The sequence below is a fragment of the Hemitrygon akajei genome, chromosome 20 (assembly GCF_048418815.1).
Source record: "Hemitrygon akajei chromosome 20, sHemAka1.3, whole genome shotgun sequence".
Classification (NCBI taxonomy): Eukaryota; Metazoa; Chordata; class Chondrichthyes; order Myliobatiformes; family Dasyatidae; genus Hemitrygon; species Hemitrygon akajei.
The window spans coordinates 5,551,165-5,576,035 of record NC_133143.1 but is presented as its reverse complement, the minus strand read 5'-3'; the positions used below and the strand labels follow the sequence as shown (position 1 = coordinate 5,576,035).

The 24,871-nt window shown below is 46.6% G+C and overlaps 1 protein-coding gene across 1 annotated transcript in view; it reads left to right on the top strand.

Moving 5' to 3' along the window:
• The window catches only part of LOC140714004 (rab effector MyRIP-like), a 706,896-nt gene that overhangs the window by 621,647 nt on the left and 60,378 nt on the right, over positions 1 to 24,871 (top strand). The window lies entirely within an intron of this gene.

The window sequence follows — 24,871 nt, the reverse complement described above, 5'->3', positions numbered from 1 at the left end:
CGTCTGTGACATAACATTTAACTTGGCTTCCATGGTTTCAGTTATCAGGTTTTCTTCCCCTTCCTTGATTTTCTTTATTCCTTCTTCCACTTCCCCTTTCGCCCTTTTGATCTGCAGATGTATTTCCATTGTGGTCATTTTGGAGTGACCCTTACATTTTAATACTACAACTTCTGATGGTAGTTGCATGACTTCCAGAAATTCTCATGCTAGTTGACCATTCTTGATTGGTGTTCCCAGGCTGTACGAAATCCTCTTTGTCTCCCTAAGTTTCCAAAGGCATGGACAACTCCAAAAGCATACTGAGAGCCTGTGTAGATGCCAGCTGATCTTCTTCCTGCAAGCGTACAGGCTTTCAGTTCTACCTGTTGTGCAGAGGTAGCAGGGTCCAGCTTTGCTGAGGCCATCACTTCATTCTCTGCGGCGACAACAAGTTCCTCCCTCAATGGTTGAGGAGCCTTCAGTGTATAGAGTTCAACAAAGGCAAATTTATGGTAATTTGCAACTTCTTGGCATGTTATAGTTCTTACATAGTCCTTCCATAGGACATCATAGTCTTCCATGTCCACCGGCAACAGTGTAGCTGGACTTGCTTGTTGAATGATGATACTAGCTGCCCGTGGGCCACTAAGCTGATGTTACTCCAGAGATCCTGTTGATAGTCAGTAAAGTATGCACTGAGTGCAGACATTGAACGTCTGAAGTTTGATCCAGCAGGATGTTAGAAATGGTCATGATTGCTTGCACTGCTTGTGGACATGAATGCCATCCTAATGCTGCATTGTCCAACTTGGCAGGGTAATGACAAACAGACATACTTTATTGATCCCGAAGGAAATTGGGTTTCATTACAGCCGCACCAACCAAGAATAGTGAAGAAATATAGCAATATAAAACCATAAATAATTAAATAATAATAAGTTAATCATGCCAAGTGGAAAAAAATAAGTCCAGGACCAGCCTATTGGCTCAGGGTGTCTGACATTCCGAGGGAGGAGTTGTAAAGTGTGATGGCCACAGGCAGGAATGACTTCCTATGACGTTCAGTGTTGCATCTCAGTGGAATGAGTCTCTGACTGAATGTACTCCTGTGCCTAACCAGTACATTATGGAGTGGATGGGAGACATTGTCCAAGATGGCATGCAACTTGGACAGCATCCTCTTTTCAGACACCACCGTCAGAGAGTCCAGTTCCACCCCCACAACATCACTGGCCTTACGAATGAGTTTGTTGATTCTGTTGGTGTCTGCTACCCTCAGCCTGCTGCCCCAGCACACAACAGCAAACATGATAGCACTGGCCACCACAGCCTCGTAGAACATCCTCAGCATCGTCTGGCAGATGTTAAAGGACCTCGGTCTCCTCAGGAAGTAGAGACGGCTGTACCCTTCTTGTAGACAGCCTCAGTGTTCTTTGACCAGTCCAGTTTATTGTCAATTCGTATCCCCAGGTATTTGTAATCCTCCACCATGTCCACACTGACCCCTTGGATGGAAACAGGGGTCACCGGTGCCTTAGCCCTCCTCAGGTCCACCACCAGCTCCTTAGTCTTTTTCACATTAAGCTGCAGATGATTCTGCTCACACCATGTGACAAAGTTTCCCACCGTACTTAACGGTCTGCCAGTCAGGTAATCAATAATCCATGACACCAGGGAAGCATCCACCTGCATCACTGTCAGCTTCTCACCCAGCAGTGCAGGGCGGATGGTGTTGAATGCACTGGAGAAGTCAAAAATCACAGTGCTCGCCGGCTTGTCCAGGTGGGCGTAGACACGGTTCAGCAGGTAGACGATGGCATCCTCAACTCCTAGTCGGGGCTGGTAGGCGAACTGGAGGGGGTCTAAGTGTGGCCTAACCATAGGCCGGAGCTGCTCTAGAACAAGTCTCTCCAGGGTCTTCATGATGTGGGACACTTGGTCATAACCAACAGGACACTGTTGGTCTCCATGCTCTTGAGTTAAAACTGCTGTCATGTAGCCACGTTTCTCATTGATATACAGGGTAAATGGTCTCCCCATATCAGGGATTCGCAGTGCAGGTGAGTACTTAGTATCTATTCTTTAAAGTTTAAAAAGCTTCCATGTGTTTTTCATTAAGTGTCACAGGGTCATCAGAGTGAGGGGTTGAGCAATTTCAGTACATGTATCGACCCATGCTCTGTCGTAGTTACACAATGATCGAAGTTGCTAGACTGTTGTAGGTGGTTTTGCTAATTTAACAGCCTTTGCATGATATTAAGTGATGATCTTAAGTGATTTCCAGTTTGCCTTGGGAAATTTTCTGTCCCAAGTAAATCACTTCCTCTTGTTGCAATTGTGCTAGATCATCAAACAAAGAAAATACCGCAACTAGTAAATTAACATATTGCTGTGAATTCTGTTGGTTAGCAGAATGCAGACAGCACTTCATTCGGACTTCTGTATCTTGTTTGCACCTGGTCACTGTAGGATACAGCAGTTCCGCTCCAATTTTGGCAATATCTGGTTTCAAACCATCCATGAAGATCAACTTGAGAGAGCCATATGGGGATTCCTCTGTAAAGTCTTCAGTTACTTTTTGACACCTGAGTAGCTGAGCCAAACTGTCGTGTTATCATATGTCATCATATTCAGAAACATCATCTGAAGCTTATTGTTTGCAATTGTCCCGTGTCAGGGATTGTCTTTCCAACTATTTCTTAGTTGCTTCCCAACCATCTGGTAAATTCTATTTGTCATTCCCTATTCTATTCTCAACTGGTTTATTTGCTGAGTTGTTAGCATGGTAGCTAAAATTTGAATGCCATCATATGGATGTAATTTGTATAAGTTCTTAATTCATTGAAGTTCAGCTCAAGTCTTTAAGCTTTTTTTGGATATAGAACATCCCTGAACAACTGATCCAATTTGTCAATTTTTTTGGTTATGGCAATTGACGATAAACTTTCTGTCTCTTTATATAATCTCTGTCATCAATCTTGCATGTTCTCACTCTCTTAGTTTTTACTGGGTCAAGTCCTGTTGTGGCTGCCAAATCAGTTACTTCATTACTGTCATCCTCACCTGAGCCACTAGGGGTCAGTATCCCTTTGCAGTTCTTTGGAGTTCCCAAGATGCTGCTATTTCTGGGTACCAATCAGGTATTGGCTGCCTTTCAGTATAAATGATACCGTTATACAGATTCCACTCACTGTTAAACTCCCTTTAAATGATGTGCTGAAGATATTTATTCTCGGACAATTAAGGTAAGAAGGAAGCTGTCTTACCTCCCAACTACACACTTAAAACTTACTTCCTTTGTCCATTTTTTTCTTCGAGTAATCATCCCACATTCCAATTATTGGGCAATGTTTATTTTCTGATCATTAGGGTTCTTCCGAGAGTCAAGAATGGTGATCAATTTTAATTCTTAACAATTGTTTATTTTAAAGTACAGACAAACATACAAATACTAAACAAACAAAATAAAGAGATGAGAAACAAAGCTAAGATAAATAAACAGCAAGGGAGGTGGAGGAAGAAGTGAGTAAAGGAATAAGATGGTGCCTCTGAAAATTCCATCATTTCTATACTCAAAACTCCTCTCATTCAGTCAGTGGTTGCACAATTACATCACGTGGGTAATGTGCTAACACTTAGCCACTGAACAATGAGAAAGGTGATAAACCGTTAGATTAGCTGCTATACTGTTTTCTGCCAGCACCACCACGTACTGTGAAAAATACACGTTTGTTAAAAAGTACAAATGATTAAAATACAACTTTAGTAAAACTACAAATAATTAAACTACAACTTCAGTCTTACAATAATTCATCTTTCAAAAGTATTTAAAAATTGGTTTCCAACATGCTTATCTGATCTAATCTTTATAAACACGATGTCCATATACTTCCATTCTCTGCATATTCACTTTCATATACATGAACCTCTTAAATGCTATTATCATATGTGCCTACAACACCACCACAGGCGGCACCTCCCAGGCAATCTCCACTCTGTGTTTAAAAAAAAACTTAGCCTACACACCACCTTTAAACATAACTGCTCTGACCTTAAATGTGTTTCCTCTAGTATTAGACATTTTGACCCTGAGTCTAACCTCAATCTTTTAAACTTGTGACAGTCTGTCCTATGTCTTCACCACTTCAGAGAAAACAGCCCAATTTAGTCCATCCTCTCCTCATAGCACATGCTCGCTAGTCCAGTCAGCATCCGGGTGAACCTCTCGTGCACCCTCTCCAAAGCCTCCACATTCATCTCATAGTGGGGCAACCAGATTTGAATACTATGGTTCAGAAGTGGCCTAACCAGAGTTCTATAAAGCTGAGATATAACAATCAGACTTCTGAACCCATGACCTCAGTGCCTCAACTGATAAAAACAAATAGCCTCTAGGCCTTCTCTACCTGTGGACATGGATACCACGATCCCTCTAGGCCTTCTCTACCACCCTATCAACCTGTGCAGCCACTGACAGGGAGCTGTGAACATGGATACCACGATCCCTCTAGGCCTTCTCTACCTGTGGACATGGATACCAAGATCCCTCTAGGCCTTCTCTACCTGTGGACATGGATACAACGATCCCTCTAGGCCTTCTCTACCACCCTATCAACCTGTGCAGCCACTGACAGGGAGCTGTGAACATGGATACCACGATCCCTCTAGGCCTTCTCTACCTGTGGACATGGATACCAAGATCCCTCTAGGCCTTCTCTACCACCCTATCAACCTGTGCAGCCACTGACAGGGAGCTGTGGACATGGATACCACGATCCCTCTAGGCCTTCTCTACCACCCTATCAACCTGTGCAGCCAATGACAGGGAGCTGTGGACATGGATACCACGATCCCTCTAGGCCTTCTCTACCTGTGGACATGGATACCATGATCCCTCTAGGCCTTCTCTACCTGTGCACATGGATACCACAATCCCTCTAGGCCTTCTCTACCACCCTATCAACCTGTGCAGCCACTGACAGGGAGCTGTGGACATGGATACCACGATCCCTCTAGGCCTTCTCTACCACCCTATCAACCTGTGCAGCCAATGACAGGGAGCTGTGGACATGGATACCACGATCCCTCTAGGCCTTCTCTACCTGTGGACATGGATACCATGATCCCTCTAGGCCTTCTCTACCTGTGCACATGGATACCACAATCCCTCTAGGCCTTCTCTACCACCCTATCAACCTGTGCAGCCACTGACAGGGAGCTGTGGACATGGATACCACAATCCCACTAGGCCTTCTCTACCACCCTATCAACCTGTGCAGCCACTGACAGGGAGCTGTGGACATGGATACCACGATCCCTCTAGGCCTTCTCTACCTGTGGACATGGATACCACAATCCCTCTAGGCCTTCTCTACCACCCTATCAACCTGTGCAGCCACTAACAGGGAGCTGTGGACATGGATACCACGATCCCTCTAGGCCTTCTCTACCTGTGCACATGGATACCACGATCCCTCTAGGCCTTCTCTACCACCCTATCAACCTGTGCAGCCACTGACAGGGAGCTGTGGACATGGATACCACGATCCCTCTAGGTCTTCTCTACCTGTGCACATGGATACCACGATCCCTCTAGGCCTTCTCTACCTGTGGACATGGATATCACGATCCCTCTAGGCCTTCTCTACCTGTGGACATGGATACCACGATCCCTCTAGGCCTTCTCTACCTGTGCACATGGATACCACGATCCCTCTAGGCCTTCTCTACCTGTGCACATGGATACCACGATCCCTCTAGGCCTTCCCTACCACCCTATCAACCTGTGCAGCCACTGACAGGGAGCTGTGGACATGGATACCACGATCCCTCTAGGCCTTCTCTACCTGTGGACATGGATTACACGATCCCTCTAGGCCTTCTTTACCACCCTATCAACCTGTGCAGCCACTGACAGGGAGCTGTGGACATGGATACCACGATCACTGTAGGCCTTCTCTACCACCCTATCAACCTGTGCAGCCACTGACAGGGAGCTGTGGACATGGATACCACGATCCCTCTAGGCCTTCTCTACCTGTGGACATGGATACCACGATCCCTCTAGGCCTTCTCTACCTGTGCACATGGATACCACAATCCCTCTAGGCCTTCTCTACCACCCTATCAACCTGTGCAGCCACTGACAGGGAGCTGTGGACATGGATACCACGATCCCTCTAGGCCTTCTCTACCTGTGGACATGGATACCACGATCCCTCTAGGCCTTCTCTACCTGTGGACATGGATACCACGATCCCTCTAGGCCTTCTTTACCACTCTATCAACCTGTGCAGCCACTGACAGGGAGCTGTGGACATGGATACTGTTGGGCTTGAAATTCTGCCCTGTGTTCGTTTAGGAAGAGAAACAACCAACACCGGAATATTACAAAACTTGGGTTTATTGCAGAATTCGTAACTGGCACAGCGAATCGACGGAGTCGCTGGAGAAGGCGCGTTCCGTCTTCCCCTTACAATCTGCTCTTATTTATACCCCTTTTCCCCCCCAGCACAACCCCCCGCTACATATTAGGTAATATCGGGCACTTGTGTCCATCTTATTGGCCCGACGCCATACACTCACGAGTTACCTGTTTCTTTTGTTTACTGAATCGCGTGACACTAGTAGTTTCGGTGTAGCGGAATCCCCAGTTTCGCTTCCCCCCTCCTTCGCATTCCGGTCTCCTAATATTACGTGAGCCACTCCTGACCTATAATGGCAGTCTCGAATTAACCCTAACATTAACCCTAACAATACCACGATCCCTCTAGGCCTTCTCTACCTGTGGACATGGATACCACGATCCCTCTAGGCCTTCTCTACCTGTGCACATGGATACCACGATCCCTCTAGGCCTTCTCTACCTGTGGACATGGATACCATGATCCCTCTAGGCCTTCTCTACCACCCTATCAACCTGTGCAGCCACTGACAGGGAGCTGTGGACATGGATACCACGATCCCTCTGTTCATCAACACTTCAAGGATCAGAGGCAGAATCAGGTTTATTAGTGCTGGTGTAGAAGACCATAAGGTATTGGAGCAGAATTAGGCCATTTGGCCCATCGAGTCTGCTCTGCCAGTTCATCACGGCTGATCCAATTTTCCTCTCAGTCCCAACCTCCTGCCTTCTCCCGTATCCCTTCATGCCCTGACCAATCGAGAATCAATCAACCTCTGCTGTAAATATACATGCAGGCTTGGCCTCCACAGGTGCCTGTGGCAATGAATTCCACAGATTCACCACCCTCTAGCTAAAGAAATTCCTCCTCATCTCTATTCTAAATGGACACCTCTCTATTTTGAGGCTCTCTCATCATAGGAAACATCCTCTCCACATCCACTCTATCAAGGCCTTTCACCATTCAATAGGTTTTAAGGAGGTCACCCCTCATTCTTCTGAATTCTAGTGAATACAGACCCAGAGCCATCAAATGCTCTTCATATGAGAAGCCATTCAATCCTGGAATCGTTTCTGTGAACCTCCTTTAAAGCCTCTTCAGTTTCAGAACATCCTTTCTAAGGTAAGGGACCCAAACGCAGAGAGTGGTGAGTGTGTGGAATGGGCTGCTGGCGATGGTGGTGGAGGCGGATACAATAGGGTCTTTTAAGAGACTCCTGGATAGGTACATGGAGCTTAGAAAAATAGAGGGCTATGGGTAACCCTAGTAATTTCTAAGGTAAGGACATGTTTGACACAGCTTTGTGGGCCAAAGGGCCTGTATTGCACTGTAGGTTTTCTATCTTTCTATATTTCTAAACCTGCTCAGAATACTCCCAAGTGCATTCTCACCAGCACTTTATAAAGTCTCAACATTACATCCTTACATCCTTGCTTTTATATTCTAGGCCTCTCGAAATGAATCGCACTTGCCTTCCTCAACACAAACCTGCAAGCCAACCTTTAAGGAATCCCGCATAAAGACGCTCAAGTCCCTTTGTACCTCAATTTTTTTGAATATCCTCTCCCTTTAGAAAATAGTCAACCCTTTCATTTCTTCTGTCAAAGTGCATGATCTTACACTTCCTGACACTGCAGTATTCCATTTGCCATTTCTTTCCTAATTCTCCCAATCTATTCAAGTCCTTCTGTAGCATCTCTACTTCCTCAAAGCTACTTGACCCTCCACCTATCTTTGTATTGTCTGCAAACTTTGTAACAAAGTCATCAATTCCATCATTCAAATCATTAACTTATTACGTAAAAAGATTCGGTCCCAACCACAGTCCCCTGTGGAAAACAATTAATCACTGGCAGCCAACCAGAAAGGGCTCCCTTTACTCCCACTCTGTGCCACTGCTTTAGGTATGCTAGAATCTTTCCTGTAACACCATGGGTTCACAGCATCACGTGTGTCACCTTGTCAAAGGGTTTCTGAAAATCCAAGTACACCACATCAACCAATTTGCCTTTTTCTTTCCTGCTTGTTATTTCTTCAAATAATTTCAACAGATTTGTCAGGGCAAGATTTTCCTTTGAGAAAACCATGCTGACTACAGTCTATTTTATCCTGTGCCTCTGAGTACCCTGACACCATTTCCTTAACAATCACTCCAACATCTTCCCAACCACTAAGGTCAGACTAACTGGCCTATAATTTCCTTTCTTCTGCCTCTGTCCCTTCTTGAAGAGTGGAGTGACATCTACAGTGTTCAGTCTTCAGGGACCATTTAGAATCCAGTGATTCTTGAAAGGTCATTACTAATGCCTCCACAATCTCTTCAGCCACCTCTTTCAGAACCCTGGGGTGCACACCATCTGATTCAGGTGACTTATCTACCTTCAGACCTTTCAGTTTCCCAAGAATGTTCTCCCTAGTAGTGGTAACTTTACACACTTCATGACCCCTGACACCTGGAACCTCCACCATACTGCTGGTGTCTTCCACAGTGAAGACTGATGCAAAATACTGATTCAGTTCGTCGGCCATTTCCTTGTCCCCCATGACTACCTCTCCAGCATCGTTTTTCAGCAGTCCGATATCCACTCTTGCCTCTCTTTTACACTCAACATGAAATTTGTGGTTTTGTGGCAGCAAAACATAACAATAAAAAAACTAAATGAATTGCAATTAAAAGTAGAGATTAAAACAATAAATTAAGTAGTACAAAAAGTGAGCGCAAGAATAGTGAGGTAGTGTTCCTGGGTTCATTGTCCATTCAGAAATCTGATGGTAGAGTTCATGGTTCCTGAAATGTTGAGTGTGTATCTTCTGTGTACCTCTTCCTGACGGTAGCAATGAGAAGGGGGCATGTCCTGGGTGATGGGGGTCCTTAGTGATGGATGCTGACTTTTTGTAGCATCGCCTTTTGAAGGTGTCCTTGATGCAGAGAGATTAGTGACCGTGATGGAGCTGTCTGAATTTACAACTTTCTGCAGTTTTTTCCTCTCCATACCAGACAGTGATGCAACCAGTTTGAATGGTCTCCGTGGTACATCTATAGACTCACCCTGCTCTTCTTGGGCACTGGTATAATTGCCACCTTTCAGAGCAGGTGGCAACCACCTAATGCAGCATTTTCCTCAAACAGAGAAACACTGTAGTCTCTATGGCTTCCTTCTCTACACTCTCTACTCTTTTATTACACTGCTGTAAAGACTATGTTTAAATGTTTCCTTCTGTGCTTTCGTTTCCTCTGGCTCGATAAGTTTGTACAAGGGAGCAGGCAGAACGCAGCTCCCTTCTCATTGAAGAAGGATTGTAGAGGATTTCTACCACAAGATGGCACTCAACACTAGCTTGTTAACAGTGCCACATTTTGGGAGGGTAAAAGAAAATCCCCAGCAAACCAATCAAGCATGCAAAATTAAGAGCACGCAGAATTATAAGAGGGAGATAATACGAAATCTTTTCCTTTGGTGGAGGTGTCTTAAACAAAAGGATAATCGGATATTAGTTTTGGGTGGTCGTAGTCTGGAGCAAGGTGCACAGGGAGGCAGAGACTTCCACAAATTTACAAAGCATTTAGACAAGTATTTCGATCGACACACCAGGGCTCTGGGCCTAATGCAGGTAAATACTGGTGTACAGGACAGTGAGTTTATTCCATGAGTACACCTGCTGGTGAGATCCTTCAGATAGTTTGGTGGTAGGAGACAGAGAGTGATGGTAGAGGATTGCTGCTCGAATTGGAGAACAGTGACTAGTGCTGTGGTGCAGAGATTGGTACTTCATCATCTGTTTTGAAAATTTAGATGAAAATGTTATTAACGGGGTTGCTAAGTTTACAGATGATGTAGGTGGAGCAGTAGAAAGTGAAAAAGGCTGTCTGAAGTTACAACAGGAGCCAAATCAACTCAAAAACTGGGCAACGAAATGGCGGGATAATTTAATGCAATGTACTACATTTTGATAAGTTAAACCATGGAGGACTTTGACAGTAAATGGCAGAGCCCTGGAGAATGCAGTAGAACAAAGAGATGAGGGGTTTAGGTACTCATTTCGCTGAAATTGTTGACACAGATAGACAGGGGAGTGAAGAAGGCATTTGGCACCCTTGCCTTCATCAGACAAGAGTAGGGATGTCATATTACAGCTGTACAAGTCATTGGTGAGACTATACTTGCAGTGGTGTGTGCTGTACTGGTCTTACAGTTACGGGAAGATTATCAGTAATCTGGAAAGGGTGTAGAAAGGTTTACAAGAGAGCAGTCCTGAGCTGCAGAACCGAGGAGCGTCATGCAGATGGGACAGGGACAAAGACTAAGAGATTTTAACACAAAGGTGAAAATGTTTAAACTGGGGCAATGGATTATGGTGCACGTTTGTGGTCACACACTGAGACTCTGGGCCAGCATTTGGATGAGCTATGATTATGGCAAGCTGACAACAGGTAAATGCATTAATGACAAAATGAAGTGCAGTAGGGATGGAGGCAGATAATGACAAAGACAAAGGTTATTTCTAGTGTATCTGATAAGATCTTCGAACTATCCATCAAAACCCAGTCAATTCAGCTGACAATCGCTCAGTGACACTTACATCCACAATGATGAAGATAGCACCAGAGGTCAGGATTGAATCCAAATCACCAAGAGCTGAGAGGCTGTAAACATCACGGTGAAGGATAGTGTGGTGGGAACTCTCCCAGATACATCACGGAGAAGGGCAGTGAGGTGGTAACTCTCCCAGATACATCACGGAGAAGGGCAGTGAGGTGGTAACTCTCCCAGATACATCACGGAGAAGGGTAGTGTGGTGGTAACTCTCCCAGATACATCACGGAGAAGGATAGTGTGGAGGTAACTCCACCAGATACATTGCGGTGAAGGGTAGTCTGGTGTGAACTCTACCAGATACATCATGGTGAAGGGTAGTGTGGAGTGTGGTGGTCGTGGTGTGGAGTGTGGTGGTAACTCTCCCAGATACATCACGGTGAAGGATAGTGTGGTGGTAATTCTACCAGATACATCACGGGAAGGGCCGTGTGGTGGTAACTCCAGCAGATACATCATGGTGAAGGGTCGTGTGGTGGTAACTCCAGCAGATACATCATGGTGAAGGGTCGTGTGATGGTAACTCTACCGGATACATCATGGTGAAGGGTCGTGTGGTGGTAACTCCAGCAGATACATCACAGTGAAGGGTTGTGTGGTGGTAACTCCACCAGTTACATCACGGTGAAGGACAGTGTGGTGGTAACTCTACCAGATACATCACGGAGAAGGGCAGTGAGGTGGTAACTCTACCAGATACATCACAGTGAAGGACAGTGTGGTGGTAACTCCAGCAGATACATTACAGTGAAGGGTCGTGTGGTGGTAACTCTCCCAGATACATCACGGTGAAGGGTTGTGTGGTGGTAACTCTACCAGATACATCACAGTGAAGGGTAGTGTGGTGGTAACTCCAGCAGATACATTACAGTGAAGGGTCGTGTGGTGGTAACTCCAGCAGATACATCATGGTGAAGGGTCGTGTGATGGTAACTCTACCGGATACATCATGGTGAAGGGTCGTGTGGTGGTAACTCCAGCAGATACATCACAGTGAAGGGTTGTGTGGTGGTAACTCCACCAGTTACATCACGGTGAAGGACAGTGTGGTGGTAACTCTACCAGATACATCACGGAGAAGGGCAGTGAGGTGGTAACTCTACCAGATACATCACAGTGAAGGACAGTGTGGTGGTAACTCCAGCAGATACATCACGGTGAAGGGTTGTGTGGTGGTAACTCTCCCAGATACATCACGGTGAAGGGTCGTGTGGTGGTAACTCTCCCAGATACATCACGGTGAAGGGTTGTGTGGTGGTAACTCTCCCAGATACATCACGGTGAAGGGTCGTGTGGTGGTAACTCTCCCAGATACATCACAGTGAAGGGTCGTGTGGTGGTAACTCTCCCAGATACATCACGGTGAAGGGTCGTGTGGTGGTAACTCTACCAGATACATCACAGTGAAGGGTAGTGTGGTGGTAACTCCAGCAGATACATTACAGTGAAGGGTCGTGTAGTGGTAACTCCAGCAGATACATCATGGTGAAGGGTCGTGTGGTGGTAACTCCAGCAGATACATCATGGTGAAGGGTCGTGTGATGGTAACTCTACCGGATACATCATGGTGAAGGGTCGTGTGGTGGTAACTCCAGCAGATACATCACAGTGAAGGGTTGTGTGGTGGTAACTCCACCAGTTACATCACGGTGAAGGACAGTGTGGTGGTAACTCTACCAGATACATCACGGAGAAGGGCAGTGAGGTGGTAACTCTACCAGATACATCACAGTGAAGGACAGTGTGGTGGTAACTCCAGCAGATACATTACAGTGAAGGGTCGTGTGGTGGTAACTCTACCAGATACATCACAGTGAAGGGTCGTGTGGTGGTAACTCTCCCAGATACATTACAGTGAAGGGTCGTGTGGTGGTAACTCTCCCAGATACATCACGGTGAAGGGTTGTGTGGTGGTAACTCTACCAGATACATCACGGTGAAGGGTCGTGTGGTGGTAACTCTACCAGATACATCACGGTGAAGGGTCGTGTGGTGGTAACTCCACCAGATACATCATGGTGAAGGGTCGTGTGGAGGTAACTCTCCCAGATACATCACGGTGAAGGGTCGTGTGGTGGTAACTCTCCCAGATACATCACGGTGAAGGACAGTGTGGTGGTAACTCTACCAGATACATCACGGTGAAGGGTCGTGTGGTGGTAACTCTACCAGATACATCACGGTGAAGGGTCGTGTGGTGGTAACTCCAGCAGATACATTACGGTGAAGGATAGTGTGGTGGTAACTCTCCCAGATACATCACGGTGAAGGACAGTGTGGAGTGTGGTGGTCGTGGTGTGGAGTGTGGTGGTAACTCTCCCAGATACATCACAGTGAAGGGTAGTGTGGTGGTAACTCTACCAGATACATTACGGTGAAGGGTCGTGTAGTGGTAACTCCACCAGATACATCACGGTGAAGGACAGTGTGGTGGTAACTCTACCAGATACATTACGGTGAAGGGTCGTGTAGTGGTAACTCCACCAGATACATCACAGTGAAGGGTTGTGTGGTGGTAACTCTACCAGATACATCACGGTGAAGGACAGTGTGGTGGTAACTCTACCAGATACATCACAGTGAAGGGTTGTGTGGTGGTAACTCTCCCAGATACATCACGGTGAAGGGTCGTGTGGTGGTAACTCTCCCAGATACATCACAGTGAAGGGTCGTGTGGTGGTAACTCTCCCAGATACATCACGGTGAAGGGTCGTGTGGTGGTAACTCCACCAGATACATCATGGTGAAGGACAGTGTGGTGGTAACTCTACCAGATACATCACGGTGAAGGGTCGTGTAGTGGTAACTCCAGCAGATACATTACGGTGAAGGATAGTGTGGTGGTAACTCCACCAGATACATCACGGTGAAGGACAGTGTGGTGGTAACTCTACCAGATACATTACGGTGAAGGGTCGTGTAGTGGTAACTCTCCCAGATACATCACGGTGAAGGGTCGTGTGGAGGTAACTCTCCCAGATACATCACGGTGAAGGGTCGTGTGGAGGTAACTCCACCAGATACATCACGGTGAAGGGTAGTCTGGTGTGAACTCTACCAGATACATCACTGTAAGGGTAGTGCGGACATTAGAGAGGTATCCGTCGTCATCGTGGCTATCCCTTGAGGTTGAGGATGATCGTCTTCATTCTGAAGAAGTGGCCCACAGAGCGAAGACGCCTGTGCGTGTATTTGTTTAACGTGTACTTGATGTTGCACTCTAAGAAGCACACGATACTTCACAAATCAACCAACTGATTCCAATGGCATGGAAACCACGACGATTGGAGCTGATGGATTTGTTGCAGCCTTCATCCACCTTCACAGCCGTTGAGTTTGAAGTAACTTTGTCCGCCTGTTCCACCATTGAGGTCTTGGTTGGATTGTTCTGTGTCAGGGACCTCACCCTCGGCCTTACCATCATGGGTGCCTGTTGTGATGGAAAATAACTGGTTCTTTGAGTCTCAATAGTAGAGGCCTGGACACACACAGTTATAATAATAAGGAATTTATTTACAAGGGAAAGTCGGGTCAACACAAGCAACTATAATATTCTAACAAAGAACGCTTAGGGTTAACACATGTGGTGAAGGTCGAGTCGGCTGTACAATACACAGAAAGCGGTGTGGGGACAGGGTACAGTTACACATACAAAGAACAAGGGAAAAGCACTATGACAGCTATCCCCCTTGACCTTGGATAGCTGCGGCTCCCTTACCAGGACAAACGATAAACCTTCCCAAACATAAATCAATGCACTTACCTTCAATGAGGTGGTCTGTAAGACAGAGCAAGCCAGGCACATGTCTCACCTTTTATATCATGGGGCTGGGCGAGATAATCCAATTAAGGGGACCAATAATTTAGGTGTGCATTGATTAGTTGGGAGGGACCAAATGTTGATTGGCATGTGGTGTGTCCTCCGACCAGCCAGGTGGCAGTGCATCTGTCACGTGGCCGGTATCTCTGGATACAGTGACCCTACCAGGAGCATAGCTCCAGATGGCATCGCTCTCGGGATCTCAGGACCACACAAGCTTCTCCACCACGACAAGGTGACAATCCACGGAGAAGAGAGAGGTATACTGAAAGATGCTACTGCTTCATTCAATGTCAGGAGTGTATAACTACTGCCAAGCTCCAAAAATGGGCATATGTTTAGCAGACAGTCTAATGTGTACGGGACAGTGGATGACAGAGATGAGGTGAAGCAGATGGACGAAGATGATCGTCAAAGGGTCCGTTGGTTGGAGAAATGGTGGATTGGGTGGTTAGCGAAAAACACAAAGTTAAAATCAGGACCCATAGAAGTGATCATCACACACTTGCCTCCATTGGTCAGGGCATATCACACACTTGCCCCCATTGGTCAGGGCATATCACACACTTGCCTCCATTGGTCAGGGCATATCACACACTTGCCCCCATTGGTCAGGGTATATCACACACTTGTCTCCATTGGTCAGGGCATATCACACACTTGCCTCCATTGGTCAGGGCATATCACACACTTGCCCCCATTTTTCAGGGCATATCACACACTTGTCTCCATTGGTCAGGGTATATCACACACTTGCCTCCATTGGTCAGGGCATATCACACACTTGTCTCCATTGGTCGGGGCATATCACACACTTGTCTCCATTGGTCAGGGCATATCACACACTTGCCCCCATTGGTCAGGGCATATCACACACTTGTCTCCATTGGTCAGGGCATATCACACACTTGCCCCCATTGGTCAGGGCATATCACACACTTGTCTCCATTGGTCTTTTGGAATGTTGCCAAGAGTCCAGGAAGCGGGATAGGATAAATCTGGAGGAGCTATGAGATTATAGGAGAGGAAATTAAAGAGGGCTGGAGTAGGCTGGGAAGTTTGGGCTGTTTGACAAAGAGGAAGCAGAAGCTGATGGACAGATTGGTCTCAGTATCTCTTAGATCTGAGCAAACGTATCCTCAATTGAAACTGTGCTTGGAACAGATGCATTGTGGGATCATACAGTTTTGTAACAGTTGAGTTCTGACCTTTTTACTTGTCTTTTCTTCCAAACGTGGTAATCGTGGATCTCTAAGTAGAACCATCAATACCAGTGTGGGTGGCTGGGTGCAGGTCGGTGGGCCAATGGGTCTTTGTCATGCAGGCTGACTCTAGGTGTTCAGGGTCGTCATCCCTTGTTGCACTATGGAGACCAACAAGTGGCACTGTGCTTTTGGTACTGTCAGAATAGCAATCACCTTGGCCGTTGAATAATCGGAAGAAGAGTCTTGCATTCATCAGAGACATTTATTTATCTCTGTAAATGAGCTGGCAACTTGTGCGATAGACTCAGGCAGGAGATGCAAGATTCACCTATTTAACCTGTATCAAATAGGTGTAATTTTACTGCCACTTCATTTACAAAGGATGTTGTTTGCAATGACCTTCTGGTTCAGCTCACCTTGACAAACTTGGCTACAGTGTGCTGACTTTAGCCGGTGTTTCCACAAACACAGCAAGATTGTCACCTCATCCTCAACTTTCCTGCACAAGGTCGTGTGGAGAGCAGGAACGAGCTGCCTTCATGTAACTGCTGTCCCATCAAGGTCTGGGTACTCACCCTCATTCCCAGCTCTGGTCAATATGACATTGCAAGTGAGTCAGACTCCGAATCTAAAGATTAGTGCAAAGAAGTCACTTCCTTTTTAAAAAGATAGCTTAATCTTATTTGTTTAATTTCAGTTAATCATGTTTGTAAGTAAATTTATTATATACAGATTTTTATTAATATCCCTTGAAATTAGTTACAAACATCAGGCACTTTTAAAATTAGCCTTTGGCAATATTTTTTTAATGTATTCATTAAAAAGATGAGGGCTTCACACGCTGAGCCAGCATTTATTTGCCCATTCCAAGCTGCCCTTGAGGAGGTACTGATAAGCTGACTGTAGTGCTTGAGGTGTTGAGGTGCTTGTAGAGCCAGAATGCTGTTAGGGAGGGACTTTCAGACAGTGAAGAAATGGTAATATATTTCCAGCTCAGAATAGTGTGTGGTCCAGAGAGCAACTTCCATTTGTGTTCTTCCCATACTTCTCCTCTCCCAGCTGGTAGAGTTTCGAAGATGCTGTCTGAGGAGTCTTGGTGAGATGCAGCAGTGCATCTTACAGAGGGTACCACAAACAACAGAAAATATTCAGGTGCTGGAAATCGGAGCGACACACCCAAAATGCTAGAGAAACTCAGCAACTCTGGGAAAAAAGTATAGTCAATGTTTCAGGCTGAAAGTCCTGCCAAAGGGTTTTATGTCTTTTACGTTTGATTTTCATCTTGTATGTGATTGTGGAACAGTTGGAGGTTGTTATTTGCTGTTTGGAGACTGAAGTGACAGGGGAGGTTGAAATATTACAGTGAATGCAGACGGTGAGCCAGCAGCTGCCTGCCTTTTGTTCACTGAAGATCGCTCTGCTACTTTACTGGAGAGGGGAGAGCCTGCCATTGTGCACAGGGAAGGCTTGCAGTACAGTCCCAAAACAAAAGCCATGGATGAATCAGGAGGTACATCGTCTGCTGAAGGCTAGATCTGTGGCATTCAAGTCTGGTGACCCAGGTATGTACCAGAAAACCAGGTATGACTTGCGGAGGGCTATTTCAAGGGTGAAGAGGCAACTTCAAATGAGGTTGGAGGTGACATCGGATGTACAGCGCTCTGGCTGGGTTTGCAAGACATAACTTCCTACAAAGGGAAACCCAATAGTATGAATGGCAGTGATGCTTCACTACCAGATGAACTCAATGTCTTCTATACCTGCTTTAAAAGGGAGAATATTACTACAGCTGTGAGGATCCCTGCTGCACCTGATGACCCTGTGATCTCTGTCTCAGAGGCCGATGTTAGACTGTCTTTAAAGAGACTGAACCCTCACAAGGCAGAAGGTCCTGACAGAGTACCTGGTAAGGCTCTGAAAACCTGTGCCAACCAACTGGTGGGAGCATTCAAGGACACTTTCAACCTCTCACTGCTAAGGGTAGAAGTTCCCACTTGCTTCAAAAAGGCAACAATTATACCAGTGCCTAAGAAGAATGACGTGAGCTGCCTTAATGACTATCACCCGGTAGCACTCACATCGAGAGTGACTAAACGCTTTGAGAGGTTAGTCATGACTAGACTGAACTCCTGCCTCAGCAAGGATCAGGACCCATTGCAATTTGCCTATCATCACAAAAGTTCAACAGCAGATGCAATCTCAATGGCTCTTCACACGACCTTAGACCACCTGAACAATACAAGCACTTATGTTAGGATGCTGTTCATCGAGTATAGCTCAGCAGTTTACACCATCATTCCATAATCCTGATTGAGAAGTTGCAGAACCTGGGCCTCTGTTCACCCCTCTGCAATTGGATCCTCAACTTCCTAATCGGAAGACCACAATCTGTGCGGATTGGTGATAACATACCCTCCTCGCTGACGATCAACACTGGCACACCTCAGGGGTGTGTGCTTAGCCCACTGCTCTACACTCTCTGTACCCATGACTGTGTGACTAGGCATAGCTTATCTACTGTATAAATTTGCTGATGATACAACCATTATTGGTAGAATATCAGATGGAGACAAGAGGGCGTACAGGAGCTTGATAAGCCAACTAATGGAGTGGTGTCACAGCAACAACCTGGCACTCAATGTCAGTAAGACAAAAGAGCTGATTGTGGACTTCAGGAAGGGTAAAACGAAGGAACACATACCAATCCTCATAGAGGGATCAGAAGTGGAGAGAGTGAGTAGTTTCGAGTTCCTGGGTGTCAAGATCTCTGAGGATCTGACCTGGTCCCAACATAGCAATGTAATTATAAAGAAGGCAAGACAGCGACTATACTTCATTAGGAGTTTGAAGAGATTTGGCATGTCAACAAAAACACTTAAGAACTTCTGTAGATGTACCGTGGAGAGCATTCTGACAGGTTGCATCACTGTCTGGTATGCTGGGGTGGGGAGGGGCTACTGCACAGGACCGAAAGAAGCTGCAGAGGATTTTAAATTTAGTCAGCTCCATCTTGGGTACTAGCCTACAAAGTACCCAGGACATCTTCAGGGAGCGGTGTCTCAGAAAGGCAGCATCCATTATTAAGGACCCCCAACACCCAGGGCATGTCCTTTTCTCACTGTGACCATTAGGTAGGAGGTACAGAAGCCTGAAGGCACACACTCAGCGATTCAGGAACGGCTTCTTCCCCTCTGCCATCCGATTCCTAAATGGACATTCGACCGTTGGACACTACTGGATTTTTTAAATATATATTTCTGGTTTTGCAGCACGATTTTTAATGTATTCATTATACATATACTGTAATTGATTGATTGATTGATTAATTTTTCCTCTTCTAGATTATGTATTGCATTGAACTGCTGCTGCTAAGTTGACAAACTTCACGACATGCCGGTGATAATAAACCTGATCCTGATTTTGATTCTGATCCTGAATGTTGCCCAGATTTTCTGCATTTTGGATTAACTTGGACTATCAACTTTTTTTTCAGTCTTACAGATTTTTTAGTATTCTGTGATTCTCACCTGATCTTTGTGGCTGTGTGTGTGTGTGTGTGTGTGTGTGTGTGTGTGTGTGTGTGTGTGTGTGTGTGTGTGTGTGTGTGTGTGTGTGTGTGTGTGTGTGTGTGTGTGTGTGTGTGTGTGTGTGTGTGTGTGTGTGTGTGTGTGTGTGGGAGGGGGCACGATTTAGGAGTCCATGCACCCATTTGCTGGGGAATCGATGAGACAAGGCATGTGGTTTTTCATTCTTTGACCCTCGTCGATAGGTCAGAACAACATTGAACTGGTTAAAAGGAAGAGACCACCTGGCCTGCCTGGAATTCAGTGTTTTTGGCCTACTAAGTGTAAGCCAGGTTGTTGTGATCTGTCCGTACAATAAAAGGTTTCTTCACCCCTTCAAGTCGTGGCACTATTCCTCCAAAGCCAGCTTGACTGTGAGCAGCTCTCTATCTCTGATGTCATTGTTCACCTCTGGTGTAAGTAGACACCTGGAGGAGAGCACACGTGAGGGAGTTTGTTGTCCAACGGTGTCTGTTGAGACAAAACTGCACCCACTCCGATGTCTGAGGCACCTATCTTCATGATGAAGTGAAGGTCCGGGTTAGGCGAGACCAAAATGGGAGCTGTTGTGAACTGCAGCTTGAGTTCTGCAAAGGCAGCCTCCACTTCAAACAAAAGGGCCCGTGGATCTCTTAGCTAGTACCATTAGCAGGGCCGCCACTGAACTGAAGTTCCTGATGAACTTTCTGTAAAAGCTGACAAATCCCAGGAATTGCTGGACTTGTTTCACACTGGATGGTTATGGCCAATCTCTGACTGCCTGCGTCTCAGTAGGGTTCATCTTGAAATTGCCGTTAGAGATGATAAAACTCAAAAATAAAACGGTGCTCACTTGAAATTCACATTTCTCCAGCTTGACATAAAGTCCATGATCTAGAAACCTCTTCAAGGTATCTCTGATGTGAGCGAAGTGCTCCTCAGTGGATTATGAGAAAGTTAGGATGTCATCTAATTGGACGAAGGTGTACTTATGGGGAGCATCCTAGAGTATGTTGTTTATAAAGACCTGGAAAACTGCTGGCATGTTAGCAGGGCCGAAGGGCATGACCGGGTGCTGAGAGTGCTCTGCTGGTTACTATCCTTTATGAGGACCGATTGGGGAACCCCAAAGGCAGGGTTTGTGAGTGGAAGGGGGCAATGGTTATGCAATTCAGCTCTTCATAATCAGTGCAGGGCCACAGGCTCCCATCCTTTTACTGTACTAAAAAGAAGCCTGTGCCCACTGATGAGGTGGAGGACCGAATGAATCCTATTGCAGGAGACTCTTCTATGTCCTCCTCAATAGAGTTTCTCTCCGAGCCTGAAAGCACGTGTAATCGACCCTGTGTAGGGAAAGTGTGTTAAGCCGATGGGCTGCCCCCAAGTCCAGGAAATTACCAGTTGCCCCCAAGTCCACAGAGGCACCTTCTCGCAGGATCCTTCCCTCGGAGATCTCCACTTCAGCATGTCACCAAAATCAGAAGGGCTGGGAGTAATGGCTGTTACAATTAGATTATGATCATGCTATATGATAACTAAATGGACATTGAACCCATGAACATTACCTCACTTTTTAAAAATATATATTATTCTGTTTTTGCACAATGTTTAATCTATTCAATATACATACAGTATATATTGCTGTCCGTTCTGGACCTTTTCTGGCCATTAACCATCTAGACTTTAACACTCCTCTCACCTATTCCAACCTCACTCCTTCCAAGCACTTGGCTCTGCACTCCCTCCGTACTAATCCTGGCCCCACCATCAAACCACAGATAAACGGGGTGCAGTAGTAGTCTAGTGAGCTGACCTCTACCTTGCTGAGGCCCAGCACCAACTCTCAGACACCTCCTCTTTCTTATCTCTCAAACAGGACCCCACTAAGGAACACCAGGCCATTGTCTCACACACCATCACCAATCTTACTGACTCTGGGGATCTCCCATTCACTGCCACCAACCTCATAGTTCCTGCACCCCGCACCACCCATTTCTACCTCCTACCCGAAGTCCACAAACCTGCTTGTCCTGGTAGAGTCATTGTTTCAGCATCTTCCTGCCCCACTGAACTCGTATCTGCATACCTCGACTCTGTCTTATCCCCCCAATTCAGACCCTTCCTTCCTACCCACATCTGTGACACCACACATGCTCGTGATCTTCTCAGTGATTTCAGGTTCCTGGCCCCTATCATCTTATTTTCACTATGGATGTCCAGTCCCTATACACCTCCATCCCCCACCAGGAAGGACTCAAAGCTCTCCATTTCTTTCTGGACACCAGATCCAACCAGTTCCCCTCCACCACCACTCTCCTCCGTTTAGCGGAAATTGTCCTCACTCTCAATAATTTCTCCTGGCTCCTCCCACTTCCTCCAAACAAAAGGTGTAGCCATGGGCACTCGCTTGGGTCCCAGCTATGCCTGCCTGTTTGTTGGCTATGTGGGACAGTCCATGTTCCAATCCCACACTGATGACCGTCCCACACTTTTCCTGCGCTCCATTGATGACTGCATTGGTGCTGCTTCCTGCACCCGTGCCGAACTCATCGATTTCATCCACTTTGCCTCCAACTTCCACCCTGCCCTCAACTTCACCTGGCCCATTTCTGACCCTTCCCTTCCCCTTCTCTATCGCTGAAAACAGCTTATCCACTGATGTCTGTTATTAACCAATGGACTCTCACAGCTACCTGGACAATATGTTTTCCCACGCTGCTATTTGTAAAAACGCCATCCCCTTCTGTCAATTCCTCCATCTTCACCATATTTGCTCTCAGGATGAGGCTTTTCATTCCAGAACAAAAGAGATGTGCTCTTTTTCCAAAGAAAAGAGCTCCCCTTCCTTTTCCATCAACTCTGCCCTCAACCGCATCTCTTCCATTTCACGCACGTCTGTTCTTACCCCATCCTTCTGCCACCCTACCAGGGATGGGGTTCCTCTTGTCCTCACCTACCACCCTACTGGCCTCTTTGTCCAGCACATAATTCTCCAATGCTTCCACCGCCTCCCTTTCCCTCCCTCCTTCCCACTTCCTGCTTTCCACAGGGACTCCCTTGTCCATTTGTCCCTCCCCACTGATCTCCCTCCTGGCACTTATCCTTGCAAGTGGAACAAGTGCTTTACCTGTCCCTACACCTCCTCCCTCACTACCATTCAAGGCCCTAAACAGTCCTTCCAGGTGAGGTGACACTTCACCTGTGGGTCTTTTGGGTCATATACTGTGTTCGGTGCTCCTGGTGTGGCCTCCTGTATATCGGTGAGACCTGACGTAGATTGGGAGACCACTTCACCGAGCATCTACACTCCGTCCACCAGAACAAGAGGGATCTCCCAGTGGCCACCCATTTTAATTCCACTTCCCATTCCCATTCCAATATGTCCATCCATGGCCTCCCCCACTGTTGGGATAAGGCCATACTTAGGATGGAGGAACAACACCTTATATTCCGTTTGGGTAGCCTCCAATCTGATGGCATGAACATTAATTTTTCAAACTTCCAGTAATGCCTCCACCCCTCCCCCCTTTCACCATTTCCTGTCCCCTTGTCTCGCTGTCATGTTATCTCCTTGCCCACCCATCGCCTCTCTCTGGTGCTCCTACCCCCACCCCCCTTTCTTCTTTCTTCCATGGCCTTCTGTCTCTTTCACGAATCAACTTCCCAGCTCGTTACTTCATCCCTCCCCCTCCAAGTTTCACCTGTCACCTTGTGTTTCTCTCTCCCCTCCCCCCACCTTGCAAATCTACTCCTCAGCATTTTTTCTCCAGTCCTGCCGAAGGATCTCGTGCAGGAGATGGGTTGGTCAATGTCCAAGGTCAGAAAGTACAACTGTGATGCATTGAGGCCAAGCTTGGGCTAGCCCTCTTCGAGCTGCTGAGATAGTCCAATTTACACTCGGCCAGATGGTCGAATCAATCAGAGCTTCTGAGTTCCCTTGCAGCTCTCCCAAGGCTGTCCTTTAGTTTGTCTTAGAGTCCATGTCCACAGAGTGGCCAAGGCCTCCCAATTGCAGCAATGCTCCTCAGCCAAAGTCTGAAACTCAATAGCTGCTGGCTGACCTTCATCAGATGGTCTGAGCCTCTGGTAGCTCCAGTGGGATGATGGAACACCCTCTTCGTGGTGTCATGAATTCTTCAGAATCTGAGCAGATCTCCGACCTCTGGCCCGATGCGCGATGGTGCAGGTCAGAGCTCTCCTGGTCTGGAGAGAGATCACGAAGTCCACCTTTCCACGCTCAATCAGACAGCTGGAGTTCAAACACCAATGGACACTGAGTGAAGAAGCCATGGCAAGAACCCGGGCCACCACTGGATCTCTTTGGGGTTGGAAGATGCGCTGACTCCACAGCGTAATCGACAGCCTCACCCAAGTGACTCTGGTTTCCTCCTTGTGACAGGAGGTCGTGTATCTAAAACCTTCAAACGTTCATTTATTACCTTGTATCAACGTATACAACTCTGAAATTCTTCTTCTCCGAGTAGCGACGAAGCCAAGGAAGAAAAGAAAGGCCCCAAATCCCCATACCTCGCACTAAAAAAGCGATAAAAAGGGAACCCACAACCTCTAAACCAGGAGATACAAGGGAATGCTGATGCTGGAACAAATAATCTGCTGGAGGAGCATTACTACATGTTCCACCTGGGTAGTTCACAACCCAGTGGCACAAACTCTGAGCTTTCCAATTTAATATCCCCCTCCCAGCCATGCATTGTTCACCTTTGACCCCCCCCCCCCCCCAAACCACCTCCTGTCCTCCCATTTTTGGCCCCTTTCCCACACATGCCTCCCATCATTCCCCCTTCCCCTCCTGGTTCCATCTACCCAGTGCACATATAGTCCACTCACAAGTTCCTGCCTGTTCCCAACCCCATCTGGTCCTGGTTCCATATGCCATTCATCTCTTCTCTAATGTTTCCCACTCTGATCCAGCACTGGTGTTCCCTCCAGCTTCACCCTCCCCTCATGCAACCTCGGTACATCTGTTAAGGAAAAACTTCTTCTCCCAGAGAGTTGTGGGGGTCTGGAATGCAGTGCCTTGGAAGGCAGTGGAGGCCAATTCTCTGGATGCTTTCAAGAAGGAGCTAGATAGGTATCTTATGGATAGGGGAATCAAGGGATATGGGGACAAGGCAGGAACCGGGTATTGTCTATCTGCCTCTCCTTTTCTCATTCTCTGTCATTGTATTGCTCTATCTATCACCCTCCTGCCACAGTCCCCCAACTTTACGCCGCTCACCTCCACTACCAGCCTATCCAATCACCTCAGGCTCCTGTCTCACAGTCCCCTCGTCCTCTTCATGTTCCCTCGCCATTCTCAGTC